Below are 14,999 nucleotides of genomic sequence, written 5' to 3'. Positions count from 1 at the left end.
ATGTTGTCTTGTTACCCAACAACACATTAAAACACCAAATTCTTGTAAGGACAACTCTTGATCTTGAAATATGCAGGGATCGTGTGCTTAACTAGTTAAGGTATTGCATTTTTTAGTAACCTGAGTCATTTACATTTCAAGTGGCAGTATGTGTTGATGTTATTCTACATGTGTGGTCGCTGTCCTGCTGGTAGAGTTGTTTTTCAGCCATCTATTCTAAGAATGAAACTTCCTGGCAGTTTAAAACTGTGTGCCGGACCAAGACTAGAACTCGGGACCTTTGCCTTTCGCGGGCTATTGCTCTACCAGCTGATCTACCCAAGCTTCAATTCTGCCAGTACTTCGTCTCCTACCTTCCAAACTTCACAGAAGCTCTTCTGTATAGGTTCGCAGACGAGCTTCTGTGAAGTTTGGAAGATAGGAGACGAGGTACTGGCAGAATTGAAGCTGTGAGGACGGGTCGTGAGTCGTGCTTGGGTAGCTCAGTTGGTAGAGCACTTACCCGCGAAAGGCAAAGGTCCCGAGTTCGAGTCTCGGTCCGGCACACATTTTTAATCTGCCAGGAAGTTTCATATCAGTGCACACTCACCTGCAGAGTGAAAATCTTATTCTTCTAAGAATAACTCGTGGAAAGGTGCGTGCGCAGTCTGTGAGTTGAGCTGACAAGAGTTCGTTGTGGTGAAACTTCCTGGCAGATTAAAACTCTGTGCCGGACCGAGACTCGAACTCGGGACCTTTGCCTCTCGCGGGTAAGTGCTCTACCAACTAAGCTACCCAAGCACGACTCATCAGCCGTCCTCACAGCTTTATTTCCGCCAGTACCTCGTCCAATTCTTAGTGGTGTGGGCAGAATAACAGCTTCGCCAGCAGAACGATAAGAATACATGTATAACAACAACACAAACTGTCTTTGAAGATGCTTCAATAAATAAAGCCGAAACGCATCTAGTAAAACGTAAATTCCGTTTATTGAGTTAGTCAAAGACAGACATAACGTAAAAATTATTAACAAACTCTACTAGCGACATTAATTGCTAAAATAAGGACTTTATAAAGATGATAATGCTAGCAAAATACCAGTTTTTTCTCTTTCGCCGTATCGCTCTCCAGATGAGTGCCGACAAGCAGCTGCACGTCGTATCGTTTTAATTGTTCGAAAAGCATATTAAAGAATAACAGTGCTAATAATAGCGGGGTTCATCAAAATTTCCTACTACTTCGTCAAAATTTACCGACTTCGCCCTTAAGAGAGAAGCAACCATTTTACGCACACGGTTAAACGGATGAAACCATATCAACTGCGTGCAAGGTACACAGTAGGTAATTGAAAACGAATGTAGACTCAGAAATTAGTATGGTGAAGAGCAGGCAGCGAGCAGATGGCGGCCGCTAACCACTGTTGCCGGCAAAGGGCTCCCGGAGCGACAACCGCCGCTGTTTGAGGTAATCGGTAATTACGCGGCGAACGAACGAGTGTGCGCTGGGAACCGCGGAACGTGAAAATCTAGCTTCCATTTCTCGGAGAGGACCAATTAAAGTTTTAATTAGCAGCAATGTTGAAGGGCTACATTACAGAAATGTTTGACGTCAACCCTCGGCTTGGACGTCGTCTTGTTTTGGAGGATTATGTCATGAACTCATTCCTGCGGTGATGCAGCGGTACAGCCACTCAGACGGTTTCGTGGAATAGGACGTGGAGTGCTTCCTGATTAACAACCAGCAATCTTAATTGGAAGTAAACGTGTTCTAAAATATTTTTTCTGCTCGTGGTTTGCCACAAAAATGGATTTCCGGCAAGTGTTCCGTCAGTTAGCTCCAACGGTGTAGCACTATCATTTTAACAAAATTCGTACTCCTTCAGGTTTTCACGATTGACCATATTTTCTGAAGCAGTCACTAAAAGATAGCGAATGTGTTGTAAAACGGTGACTACATAAATTTCTCCCTTTTTGTAGTGGGGCGGGGTGGTGGATCAAACTCAAACCTCTGCACTTACATTAAGTTTATCGATTACTTTTAGATGGAAATGTGACTGTAATCGATACAAAATAAGTATGCGATAACAACATTTTGCAACAAATAAGCAGCCAGCCTTCGATGTATAGAATAGGCTCGTTCTACGAAAACTCGGTGTAAGCAAGTTTGAGGTCGTGCTGAAAAGTAAAGTATTCGATTTTCTTATGTGAAAACTCTTAAATCTTTTTAAATAAAACAAACGTCACTTTTTTAAACATATACATCTTTATTCTTCATGTCTACGTATCTGTAGCCCTTTTCCGCTAGTGGGGCTCCGAATTGCAGCATATAACGTGGTGGTGCGTAACGTAACTACGTCGATGCGTGAGAAACAGCTTGCTGTAATCGAGTTTCGAATTCGAAGAGTTCGTTCACACATGGAGCATCCTCTCCTTCAGCTCAACAATGCCAGACCACACACGAGCGCTGCGATATCTGCAACAATCCGACGCCTTGGGTTCACTGGCATCAATCATCCTCCATACAGTCCGAACTTGGCCCTGTCCGATTTCAAACCGTTTCCAAAAGTTAACTCTGTTAGTGTTGAAACGCTGTAAACAGAGACCGGCCGGTGTGGCCGTTCGGTTCTAGGCGCTTCAGTCTGGAACCGCGTGACCGCTACGGTCGCAGGTTCGAATCCTGCTTCGGGCATTGATGTGTGTGATGTCCTTAGGTTAGTTAGGTTTAAGTAGTTCTAAGTTCTAGGGGACTGATTACCACAGATGTTAAGTCCCACAGTGGTCAGAGCCATTTGAACCATTTCTTTTGTAAACAGAGGTGAGGTTGTGGTTCGATCAACATACTTTCTGTATTGACGATATCAACAAATTGGACTCTCGTAGGGAGAAATTTGTTCGTCACCAGGGTGACTCAGTTGATAAATAAATCAAAATTTTAAACATGGCTGAAGCATCAACTGTTGAAAATCTTCTTTTCATAATTATGGTGTACAGATGGAGGTTATATTTTAATTTTAACTACTGACGACGCATTTGGGACGATTGTTTTATGTATCTCCACTGCAGGATGTGATTTTAGTAAATGACTAGAACTTTTTGTGCTTGTAACACTTCGGCAGTTGTCAAGGTTGCTTAAAGCTATAAGTGTTTGTTTTTTCTTCTATATCAGTCATGTTGCTAAGTTTTTCGCAAATGAAGGTGTCTTCCTGTTCAAGTGTATTTATGCTTCTGATGAAGGTGTATATAGATATATTTAGATATACCGAAACCGTGGTCAAGGATTTCAATAAATCTTTATCCTGCAACTGTTTGGCTGTTATCATTTACCAAGACACTTAGAATAAAGATGTAGAATGTTAAGAACGATTAGTTTATTTGAAAAGCTTTGAGTTTTCAAATACAAAATTACTTCTCAACACGCCCTCGTAATTTTAATGCAGTAAATAAAAGGAAAAATTACAGATAAATAATAGTCATATGAATAGCTACCACAGAGTACCTACATAAATTTCTTATAAAATCCAATGCCACAATTTGAATAGTTCCTAGATCATCTGTGTCAATTATATCAGATATGTCAACAACATAGTCATCTTTCTCACAGTGATATTCTAATGCATATGACAATGAAAATCGCTTATATACACACTTCTCCTCCTCAACAGTTTCACTTTTGCATAACCCAGTTGTCAGCCTCAAAATGCAACCCTATCTTGTTTATAGTTGAAGATGTCGCTTTCCATTCCCTGTTTTTCTATCGCGGTACTAGTGTCGCTACGTGAGTGTTGGATTGGTGGAACAGAGTCCAAAGACGGTACAAGAGCCCTTACAAAGACACAGCATTCTCTCAGTACCCAATCAGGATGCGTGAGAGGGAGGCTATGCGACTGCCTCCTGCGGCTACCTGGAGAGCAACTCCTTTGGCTCTCGTTCCTTCGTATTTTAGCTTTGCTCCAGGGCAAATGGCTTAGGGCAAGCCATCTGCCACAGACACTCTTGTGTTTTAGCTTGGCTACAGAGCCGATGAACTTAGATCAACTGCCTTTCTCAGTCCTTCCGTATTCGTCCCGAAAATATCTCGGTTCCCCTCGATTATTTTTGTCTTTTGCCACTCTTCTCTGTTGCCTGAGATAGGTACTCAATATAACTCTATTTTTCGTTGACGATCCCACTTTAAGTCGTGTTACCGAACACAGATTCTCAGTCGACACTGCCACAACTGAATTCATCCTGCCCACAAACCACTGGGCGTCCTGTACACTTTTATTTTAGATGTCATTCCGATGATAGAACATTTCAATGAACTGTTACATCTCTGCTGCAGCCACATACACGCATTACTGATATTTTCACTCACAATCAGTGGCAAGTAGAGGTCCGCTCTACCAAAACCACGGTTCGGTCGTTTTGGTACAATATACGTGGTTGGGCCATTGTAATCCATAATGGGAAATAATTCGGGATAGAGATGAGGTACAGCAAAATGCTTGAGATAAAAGTTGTAGATGGTAAAGAGGGTCACACACTGCTACTAATGACTGTGACGTTAACTGTGATTTTCAATGTGGTTTGGAGGTTAAAGTCATTTTTAAATGGGAACATCATTATTTGATTTAAGATTTGAAAAGAGCTGCTAATTTTACGTATGAAATGATACGTCATTCAAGGTCATGACAAGGTTCACTGAAAGACAAATAAGTAAACATATTTTTAGCTCTAATATGGATTATCTCTGAATGGAGGAGGGATACAGCAAAATATGTAGTCAAATACAAATTGGAAGGAGCACTGGAAAAACTTAATTATCTAAGGTCACTCGAAGGTAGAGTTTCGTTTCATGGAAATCCCAAATTATGACGTCATATTTGGAAAGAGCGAAGAGGGATTTCCTTTAATGTATTTGTTGGCAAAATAAATACATCACATTGTATATATTTTATTTTGACTTTTGAAAGACACATCGAAAATAAATGAAAGGTAGATCATTGATTTACAAGTCTCTGAGTGAGTTCTAATAGCTCTCATTCCCTGGCATGCCCCTTCCGGATTGTATCTGACATTGTATTTTCCTGTATCCCTTCTCTATTACGAGGCAATCTCAAGTATCACTAAAAATATATTTGCCTATTTGACCTTCATTGAACCTTGTCCTGTCTTGAATAATGTATGATTATTTAGTACCATTAGTAACAATGCGTGACCATCTTTACTACCTACAACTTTTATCTGAAGCATTTTCCTGTATCTCATCCCTATACCGAATTATTCTCTATTATGAATTAAAATGGTTCACCTTGTGCACACGACAAATGACGTAGTGAATATTAGAATCATCGGTCTACTGTTAACATTTGTAGGGAAAGAAACATAAATGAATGCACGAAAGAAACTGATAGCAGACGACTTCTCTTTGTTTTTCGTTTGTTTTGCACATAAACAGGAAAGCACATCGGTCAGCGCGAGTCCATTGTGTATTCTGTATCCTTATAAAATGTAAATTGCATTTTATAAGCAATACAAATTTGTTGATCGTGTAACTTCTGCACTTTCGTGTAACCAAAGCAATTAATCTTGATGAAAATACAGTGTACATGCACAGGTATAAAGTATCTGTATTATTGTTGTTGTTTATTGTACTCAATAGAGCCTTCTTCATCATGAGTTTCCTTTTATTATTGATAAGTGCGAAAGTTGTTTATGAATAACAGACGGTTCACCGCTTCCAGTTTGTAGGGGAATCTTGTACGGGGAATCTTGTACGACATTGATTGCATACGCACAAAAAGAGATCAAAATTAGGTAACGCACCATGGTATGCAACACCAATGCTTTGTGACTGACCCCTGCCACTAACAATAATAATAACAATAATAATAGATACTCCATAATAATACTGTGTTGGCGTTATAGCAGCATAGTAGCCTAAGTAAATAATGAAGCAATTTCTCGTCTACTGTGGAAACTACTAAACCAGAGAAGTGATTTTCATTAGATATTTAAGCATCTGTTATATATGTGTCTTAATTTTACTGTCATAGATGTATGATACAAAGTACAAAGATAGTGTGTATAGTGGGTGGACAATCTGAGAAAGACGTTGATTTTTCGTTTCACAAGCTGTAATTTGCACTACACTTCAATGCTAATATTTGACAAAAAAAAGGAGAGATTGGTAACTACTTACGTTATCAGTATTCCACACCTACGAAATAGCGATAATAATCGTTTAAAAATAACTTAACTTCCTGATGAAGCACAACAGAAACGTTTTGTTTTGATCCCTCAGAAAATTTCATTTTACCCCTTATTTTACCACGGGGTGAGAACCACTGTAATAGAGGTTAGCACAGAACTTCACCTGGCACAATGTTTACATCGAGAGAGAAAAAAAGTTCAGTGATTAGATATAGTACAAACTAGGCAAAGATGAAGTTTCAGACATGGAGTTATAATTGAACAAGTATCACCATAACCACAGAGCCATAGGTACAATAGTTCATGAAGTGTTTAGCCAATTATGTGGTAGAGGAAATTAACGGCTGCGGAAGGAAACCACCATTTGCTAACACGTAATAACAAAATTATGAAAGAGCACGTTTTACATTAAGGGGTAATCGTATTAATTTTAGCGTTTAACTAGGCCTAACAAGCTCCAGTGGTTTCTTGCTATATTTCTTGTTTCACCCACGAAAAGACGTACAGACTACTAATAGTCCGGTGCGACCAGCCAGCCAGGGTTGCCCCGGGTGCACGTGCGTGCGCAGCGGCGGTGGCGCCGCCGGCGGCCGCCGCCCGTACCTGGCGTGGCGCAGCTGGCGCGAGCGCGCCCAAGCGAGAGATCGATATGTCCGCGCCTAGCCGCGCCACCCGGCATTCCTGCACACACGCACCGCAGAGGCGGGCCCACGTCCGCGCCAAGTGCCGACATATCTCACGGCGCCGGGGCGGGTTTACCCAAGGGACGTCTCAGATCATTACACAGGCTGTCTGGGACAGACCTAAAAACTGCAAGGCCTTAAATTCGACCCTCACACCGTTTGTACTAATTTTATTTTGTTATTTCGAAAGAAATAAGGACTAACCTATATGACCAGTCAAAAACTAATAACCGGCCGAAGACGTAGATTACATCCCGCCACACACTGAAATTCTTGCTCTGGCATGGGCTGTCCTATAGCTCGAATTGAAATGAAGTGATGGCATGGCATTGATGGCTGGGTGTCCCTCGCCGAGGAAGTTCGGCCCCGAGTTCCAGGTCTTTGCAGTTGATGTCACATTGGGCTTCTGCGGTGTCGATGATGATGAAATGATGATGACAACACAGCGCCCACTTCCACAGCGTAAAGAATCTTCGACCCGGCCGGAAATCGAACCCGGGCCTGCTGTTCGGTAGTCAGATGCCCTGACCACTCTGCTAAGGGGGCGTAAATAGATCGAATTATTTGTGATTGACAGCGGGTGAGGAAGCTAATATTTCGTGCGAGCAGCCATATTAGACACGGTTCTCTGCTCGCACCTACAAAACATGCAACACAGCGAGAAGGAAGTAGCATTGAGTGATATTTGGCCTCCACCAGTCGACTCGCTGATACATCAATCACAGTTTCCTTGCACGTGCACACTAATATTGACTAGTTATTCGCTCCATTAAAAGTTCTGTCACTCTGTTGAAATCCTGCAACGCTCCGTCTTGCCGTCCGCATCCATTTACCTTTCCTGAGACGGACGCTTCATCTCCCTTTAACCACAAATAGCCCTACAAAATATGCAAATTCCACTGGATCTGTTGTAATTTCCAGTCACGATATGCAGAAGTGGCTGTACCGACACATACTACCTACCCTAAACCTACACACACTACAAATCTTTTGTCAAAGAAAGTTCAGTGAACTACCAGGCAGTGAAATCTGACCTTGCCTTCTCCTTCCAATAACACCTCCTACTCTTCCCTCCGTACTACATCCTACATAAAGTCTCCCCTTTCACTCTGTTTTCCTATTTCATTCTGAAAGTATGAATTAAAAAACGCCTTCAGTCACAAATTTCCCTGTTTTATTAAATGAAAAATGCATTTCCGACCCTCTGGGTTCATCATCAGGTGTAGCCTGTCTTAATACATACTTTATGTAGGGTGAAGTGCAGAGGGAAGAGTAGGAGGTATTATGGAAGGAGAAGGGAGGGTCAGATTTCACTTCCTGGTAGTTGACTGTGTACTGAATACAGTTACGTTTGAAGCAGTAAAATGTGAATAAAATTACTAAGTCTTCACAGGATCTTCATTGCACAGTCAACGCTCAAATTTTCTACATTATTTCTATTTCCCACCATGCACCCCATCACCTACACGTATCTCCACAGCTGTAGCCCACTAGACGCGTTTGTTTACACCGGAATCTACGAAACCTACAGAACGCCTACGTTTTCTCTCCTAACTATATTTTCCCACCAGAACTAGTCTTTAAACTTTCAATGAATATACTGTGCTTCATTAATCACTTTTTAACGTTTTTAATTAAAAACAAAGAAAATTAAGGGTTTATTTTCTAATACTGTCAACGAAAATGATACTTTTAATAATTTAAAACCGTATGTAAATGTGTGCCGGCCGGTGTGGCCGTGCGGTTCTAGGTGCTTCAGTCTGGAACCGCGTGACCGCCACGGTCGCAGGTTCGAATCCTGCCTCGGGCATGGATGTGTGTGATGTCCTTAGGCTAGTTAGGTTTAGGTTGTTCTAAGTTCTAGGGGACTGATGACCATAGATGTTGAGTCCCAAGGTGCTCAGAACCATTTGAACCATTTGTAAATGTGTCAACTTCTTAATCATGCGATTTCATGTGTTCTTAAACCTAAAGGTCAAAGAGCGCGATATGTTTGTACTATTGACAGCCAGCACCTCGCCCATATGCGGCGGAGAAGGATGAAACAACTGCTGCCAGTTTTCGTTGTGCGTGATTCTGTGTATCTTAGCAAGCCTAGACTACTTCAGGATGATGTCGAGCGGCTACTACAACACACATAAAACATTAGTTCATATGAACAAAACACATTACTATCCAACACTCAACTTAGACGCTTTTCACGTGCATTCGAATGTCCCCGAGTATACCGTTTATACTTGGCTAACACTGAAGGACAGGCACATTGGCAATTTAATTTTTAAATTTTGCTACACAGTTACGACTAATAATACACTACTGGCCATTAAAATTACCACACCAAGAAGAAATGCAGATGATAAACGGGTATTCATTGGACAAATATTTTATACTAGAACTGACGTGTGCTTACATTTTCACGCTATCTGGGTGCATAGATCCTGAGAAATCAGTACCCAGAACAACCACCTCTGGCCGTAATAACGGCCTTGATGCGCCTGGGCATTGAGTCAAACAGAGCTTGCATGGCGCGCACAGGTACAGCTGCACATGCAGCTTCAACACGATACCACAGTTCATCAAGAATAGTGACTGGCGTATTGTGATGAGCCAGTTGCTCGGCCACCATTGACCAGACGTTTTCAATTGGTGAGAGATCTGGAGAATGTGCTGGCCAGGGCAGCAGTCGAACATTTTCTGTATCCAGAAAGACACGTACAGGACCTGCAACATGCGGTCGTGCATTATCCTGCTCAAATGTAGGGTTCCGCAGGGATCGAATGAAGGGTAGAGCCACGGGTCGTAACACATCTGAAATGTAACGTCCACTGTTCAAAGTGCCGTCAAAGCGAACAAGAGGTGACCGAGACGTGTAACCAATGACACCCCATACCATCAGGCCGGATGATACACCAGTATGACGATGACGAATACACGCTTCCAATGTGCGTGCACCGCGATGTCGCCAAACACGGATGCGACCATCATGATGCTGTAAACAGAACCTTGATTCATCCGAAAAAATGACTTTTAGCCATTCATGCACCCAGATTCGTCGTTGATTCCCCCCTCACAGGCGCTCCTGTCTGTGATGCAGCGTCAAGTGTAACCGCAGCCATGGCCTCCGAGCTGATAGTCCATGCTGCTGCAAACGTCATCGAACTATTCGTGCAGATGTTTGTTGTCTTGAAAATGTCCCCATTTGTTGATTCAGGGATCGAGACGTGGCTGCACGATCCGTTACAGCCATGCAGATAAGATGCCTGTCATCTCCACTGCTAGTGATACGAAGCCGTTGGGATCCAGCACGGCGTTCCTTATAACCCTCCTGAACCCACGGATTCCATATTGTGCTAAGAGTCATTGGATCTCGACCAACGCGAGCAGCAATGTCGCGATACGATAAACCACCTTCGCGATAGGCTAAAATCCGACCTTTATCAAAGTCGTAAACGTGATGGCACGCATTTCTCCTCCTTACACGAGGCTTCATAACAACGTTCCACCAGGCAACGCCGGTCAACTGATGTTTGTGTATGAGAAATGGAAACTTTCCTCATGTCAGCACGTTGTAGGTGTCGCCACCGGCGCCAACCTTGTGTGAATGCTCTGTAAAGCTAATCATTTGCATATCACAGCATCTTTTTCCTGTCGGTTAAATTTCGCGTCTGTAGCACGTCATCTTCGTGGCGTAGCAATTTTAATGGCCAGTAGTGTAATTCGATTTCATGTGTTTTTAGACCTAATGGTCCATGAGCGCTACGTGTTTGTACTGCTGACAGCGCGCACCTCGCCCATATGCGACGGAGGAGGATGAAACAACTGCTGGCCAGTTTTCGTTGGACGTGATTGTGTGTATCTTAGCAAGCCTAGACTAATTCAGGAGGACGTCGAGCGGCTACTACAACACACGTAAAACATTAGTTCATATGAGTAAAACACTTTACTCTCCAACACTCCACTTAGATGATTTCCACGTGCATTCGAATGTCGCCAAGTACAACACTGGTGTTTATACTTGGCTCACACTGAAGGACAGACACATTGTCAATTTAATTTTAAACTTTGCTACACAGTTGCGACTAATAATACAAGCTCTGCCGGGTCTGAGCTATGTTGATGCTGTTGTCTTCACTGACGATCACTGAGTTGGGAGAGCAGTGCTGCGGTATGACGTAAGAAGTCTTCTGGTAGCCGCGGCATATGGAACCTCTTAACAGTGTGTCTTTGTCGACGATTTTATTTGTCGCTACGTCTAGCAGCGACTGTCCTTAGCTTGTAATGCCGTTGCCAGGTATCATCTGTAATCTGGGACCACACTCTTCGCACCGATACCACACATGATGCTTTCTTAAGACGGTATTGCTTTTTGAAACATTTTATGAAGTGGCTTCGTAATGACGAGAGTTTGCTCTTGACATTACAGATGCAGCAGCAACCACGGTGACTGAATAATTAATTCGATTAGTTACGTGGGAAGTCCTGATTACGGGAAGTTCTTAAAAATATTACGTAACGTCAATGTAGACATCTTCCTCGGTCGTTGACCAACGTGGCTTTGCACTTCATCCACAATCACCTTGACATAATGAACATTCAAAACCAAAATAAAAAAAGCAAAATAATAATTCTAGACTAGTAACCTTTGCCAGTGGATTAGTTGCAAAATGCAAGAATTATTTCCAAGAAGAAGTTGGAGTGAAACGGAAGTAGAACGTTGTTGTCTTCGACACCCCTTAAATAACATTACGTAGTCTCGATATTGCCTAATGGCTGCAAAACACACAGGTGCACAGCTAGTTAAATGCAGGCAGTGGATGTTAACTTCTGTACTGATCCAATACTCTAAAATGTCAACGAGGAAAATATAATCAGAATAGCGGACGCACTGAAGCCAAAGAAATGAAATGCCACAAGGAACTTGAAATGAAAAAAGAGCTATAAATCTGTTAGGCTTAAAATTTCCCCTTTTAATCATACAAAATCAAGAAAGACTCGAATGAATGATATGGTTATACAATAATACATTGATAGAGTAGAGCACACAGAGTCACGTAATCCTATCTGAATATAAAAAAAGTTGAAAACGGAGCATTTGTAAGTAAAAGATCAGCAGTTTTAACGCTGAAAGTAAATAGAGGAATCTTAAAATATTATCGTTTCATAGAGCAGAGAAGAGCAGATGTAAACCCATTGCATTCAGGCATCAGCCTTAACCGTTTGAAGAGAGGAAGAAGAACAACGATTGGAATTTAGTCTCAGATCACCGATGAGCTCGTTAGAGACGGAGCACAAGCTAGGGGTGCGTAAGGATGGGGTAGAAAATCGGCCGTGCCCTTGAAGGAACTACACTAGTATTCGATTTGAGCGATTGTCTGAAATCACGGAAAGGGAATTTGAACTGCCATGTTCTCGGATACGTGTTCAGCACCGCTCGATTGCAGAGAGGATCAACCAAAATACGCTGTTACTTTAAATGATTTGATGTCGAAATGAAGATGAAAGTGTGGTTCGTAAAGCAATATTAGAGTGTTGTTGACCACTCCTTAAGGGATCGTAAAATTCACAAATTTCGTGGAGAGACTGAAGCGTTACTTCCATAAAAATCGACAGAGATAAGAGCGTTGACGCTCTCTTCGGTGTGATCAAATGAACTGTACCATCCTTGCAAAGATAAAGAAAAACAGAGCCTACAATGAAGAAATAAATTGATAAAGCTACATCCTTAAGTATCAATAAATAACTGATTTGGCAATAGAGAGAAATGTAGGGGCTGACGGCGCCAAGGCTTCAATAAAACAAACATGTTCTAATGGGTGTAGTCTTTAGTATACGAAGAGATATGTACAGGATAGACAAGCGTGGAGAGCTGCATCAAACCAGGCTTGGGAACAAGACTACAACAACTGCTCACGGTGCTACTAGAGCGATAGGAACGAGCAAAATGAAATAGTCCAACAGAGGATTTAAGATCTCGAATGAAACATAAATACATAGGTAATAAAAAGAAACATAATATTAAGTATGTCAGTATTCTGTGAGAAATATCACAGAACAAATTAAGAACTAGTAACGAAATATGATAAGTGAGTCTAAGAACAGAATTTCAAAAAAAGAATTAAAATGAAGCGAAAAGCAAAAGAAAAATAAATCGCTTGGTACTAGGACGGAGTTGATCCCATATGCATGACTTGAATTCAGAGAGACCTCTAATGTTTCTGACTATCTACTGACAGAATGAATGTGTACTAGGACATTAAATTGATTGCCTGGCGTAAGCCTATCCGTTACCTTAGAAAATGAGACAACTGACAATATTCTGATTACAGATGACCAAACTTAAAAGGTATACGCTAAGTTATTATTGATGCATCTATTTCATTAGTTCAGTATGGCTTCATGAGAGGAAACCCGTGTTCATATTTGTTAAATACTTGCAACAACTGAAAAGGAAGAGCAGGACTCAAATTATAAACAATTAAGCGTTAACAAATAACGTGAAACCATTTGAAAGAACACTGCGGAAGATAGTATAGAAAGCATTAGAGATAATTGAGGTATCATCGGGTTTCATCCACAGTGCGTGAACGACAACATATCAATAAAAATGTTGAAACCCTTCACAGCCCAAATAAATGTTAATGACGAAGTCAGACAAGAGAGTCCAGTTTCATCGTCCTTCTTTAGCGGATTACATTCCCCACACGATCACTGGTCAAGACAAACCGTTCTAGAAGTCTCGGATCTTCAGCAAGATTCCAAGGAGCTGGGATTGAAACGAGGACAATTCCGGTTGCGAACACTTGAGACAGGATTTTACAATCCAGTGTTACTATACAGTCAAGGTGAATCGGCCGAATGCCTTAGTGGAACCTATGGGTATGGATATCTTATTTTATTCCAGAGGTATTAAAAGATGTAACCCTGGGCTAATTCAGTCATTTCAAATTTAATGTCATTTAAGTAAATCAAATATATTTTCCCCAAACTAACTTTACATACTCGGAAATATGGGGTTTTACAGAAATTTTTCCAGGAGGGGGGAAAGGGGGGAGGGGGAGAGGGGGGCAGGCGTAGTGGGGGGAGAGGGGAGGGGGATGGGCAGGGCGGCAGACGGACTGAAATTGCAATTGTTCATATAAATGAGCTGGTCAGTTTCGAGACGTGTCATGCTACAAGAACTAATTGTATCACAGATAACGGATGGTTACTATCCTGCTTCTAGAAGTGCGTGATAATTCTGTAATGAAAAAAAATATATATTTTTTCCAGCTTTCAGGAAGCCGGAGGGGTGACCTGAAAGAGGCGAGGAAGTATTTTAACTACTATTCCATTATAAAAATTTCACCCAACTAGTTACCTGCATTTTGAGTGAATGTGAAAAACCGCGATATGATCACCATCCAAACTATTTTGATGAGTATATAAGAGGAGTTTTAATGAAAATATCACTCTGTAGTAGCCACATGTTACCTATTTACGGCTTTATTAGAAAAGGGTACAAAGCTACAGACAGCTTATTTTGTGTAACTATTAAATATGTAAGAAAATTAGCACTGGGTTATGAGTTATTCATATTTTTTCATGTATTAGCTGCAGAATTATTTAGTATAAAAGTATTTGTTGTGACAAGCTGCACAAAAAGTTATATATTATATGATAATAACAGAATGAATGTTGACTTTTGAAACCTAAACCGCGCGGGATTAGCCGAGCGGTGTAGGGCGCTGCAGTCGTAGACTGTGCGGCTGGTCCCGGCGGAGGTTCGAGTCCTCCCTCGTGCATGGGTGTGTTTATTTGCCCTTAGGATAATTTAGGTTAAGTAGTGTGTAAGCTTAGGGACTGATGACCTTAGCAGTTAAGTCCCATAAGATTTCACACACATTTTTTGAAACCTAATTTCAAATGCGTTTTTCATCAATTGCATTTTCCACGAACAAAATGCTTTTTGCCAGTAGCTCGTACACGGGTTTCATGGAATCATACATTACATCTTCGACAGCTTATCAGCTCACGCTTTGCCGCAACTCAGTTTGAATCATACAAGACACCGCACACAAGAAACACGAGAAAGAGTCTATTAATTGATATTTGACATTGTTTTCTTCTTCCTGTTAGACTGTCATGCAACATTTTAAGGTCTATCTAG

At 41.5% G+C, this 14,999-nt stretch overlaps 1 protein-coding gene across 1 annotated transcript in view; it reads right to left on the bottom strand.

Annotated features, from left to right (window-relative positions):
- LOC126188976 (glucose transporter type 1) overlaps positions 1-14,999 on the bottom strand; it is a 1,320,264-nt gene that overhangs the window by 786,322 nt on the left and 518,943 nt on the right. The gene's annotated exons all lie outside the window — the stretch shown is intronic.

This window comes from Schistocerca cancellata, chromosome 5, assembly GCF_023864275.1.
Source record: "Schistocerca cancellata isolate TAMUIC-IGC-003103 chromosome 5, iqSchCanc2.1, whole genome shotgun sequence".
Taxonomy (NCBI): domain Eukaryota; kingdom Metazoa; phylum Arthropoda; class Insecta; order Orthoptera; family Acrididae; genus Schistocerca; species Schistocerca cancellata.
Note: the sequence above shows the minus strand (reverse complement) of the source record. Positions and strands in the feature narration are given on the sequence as shown.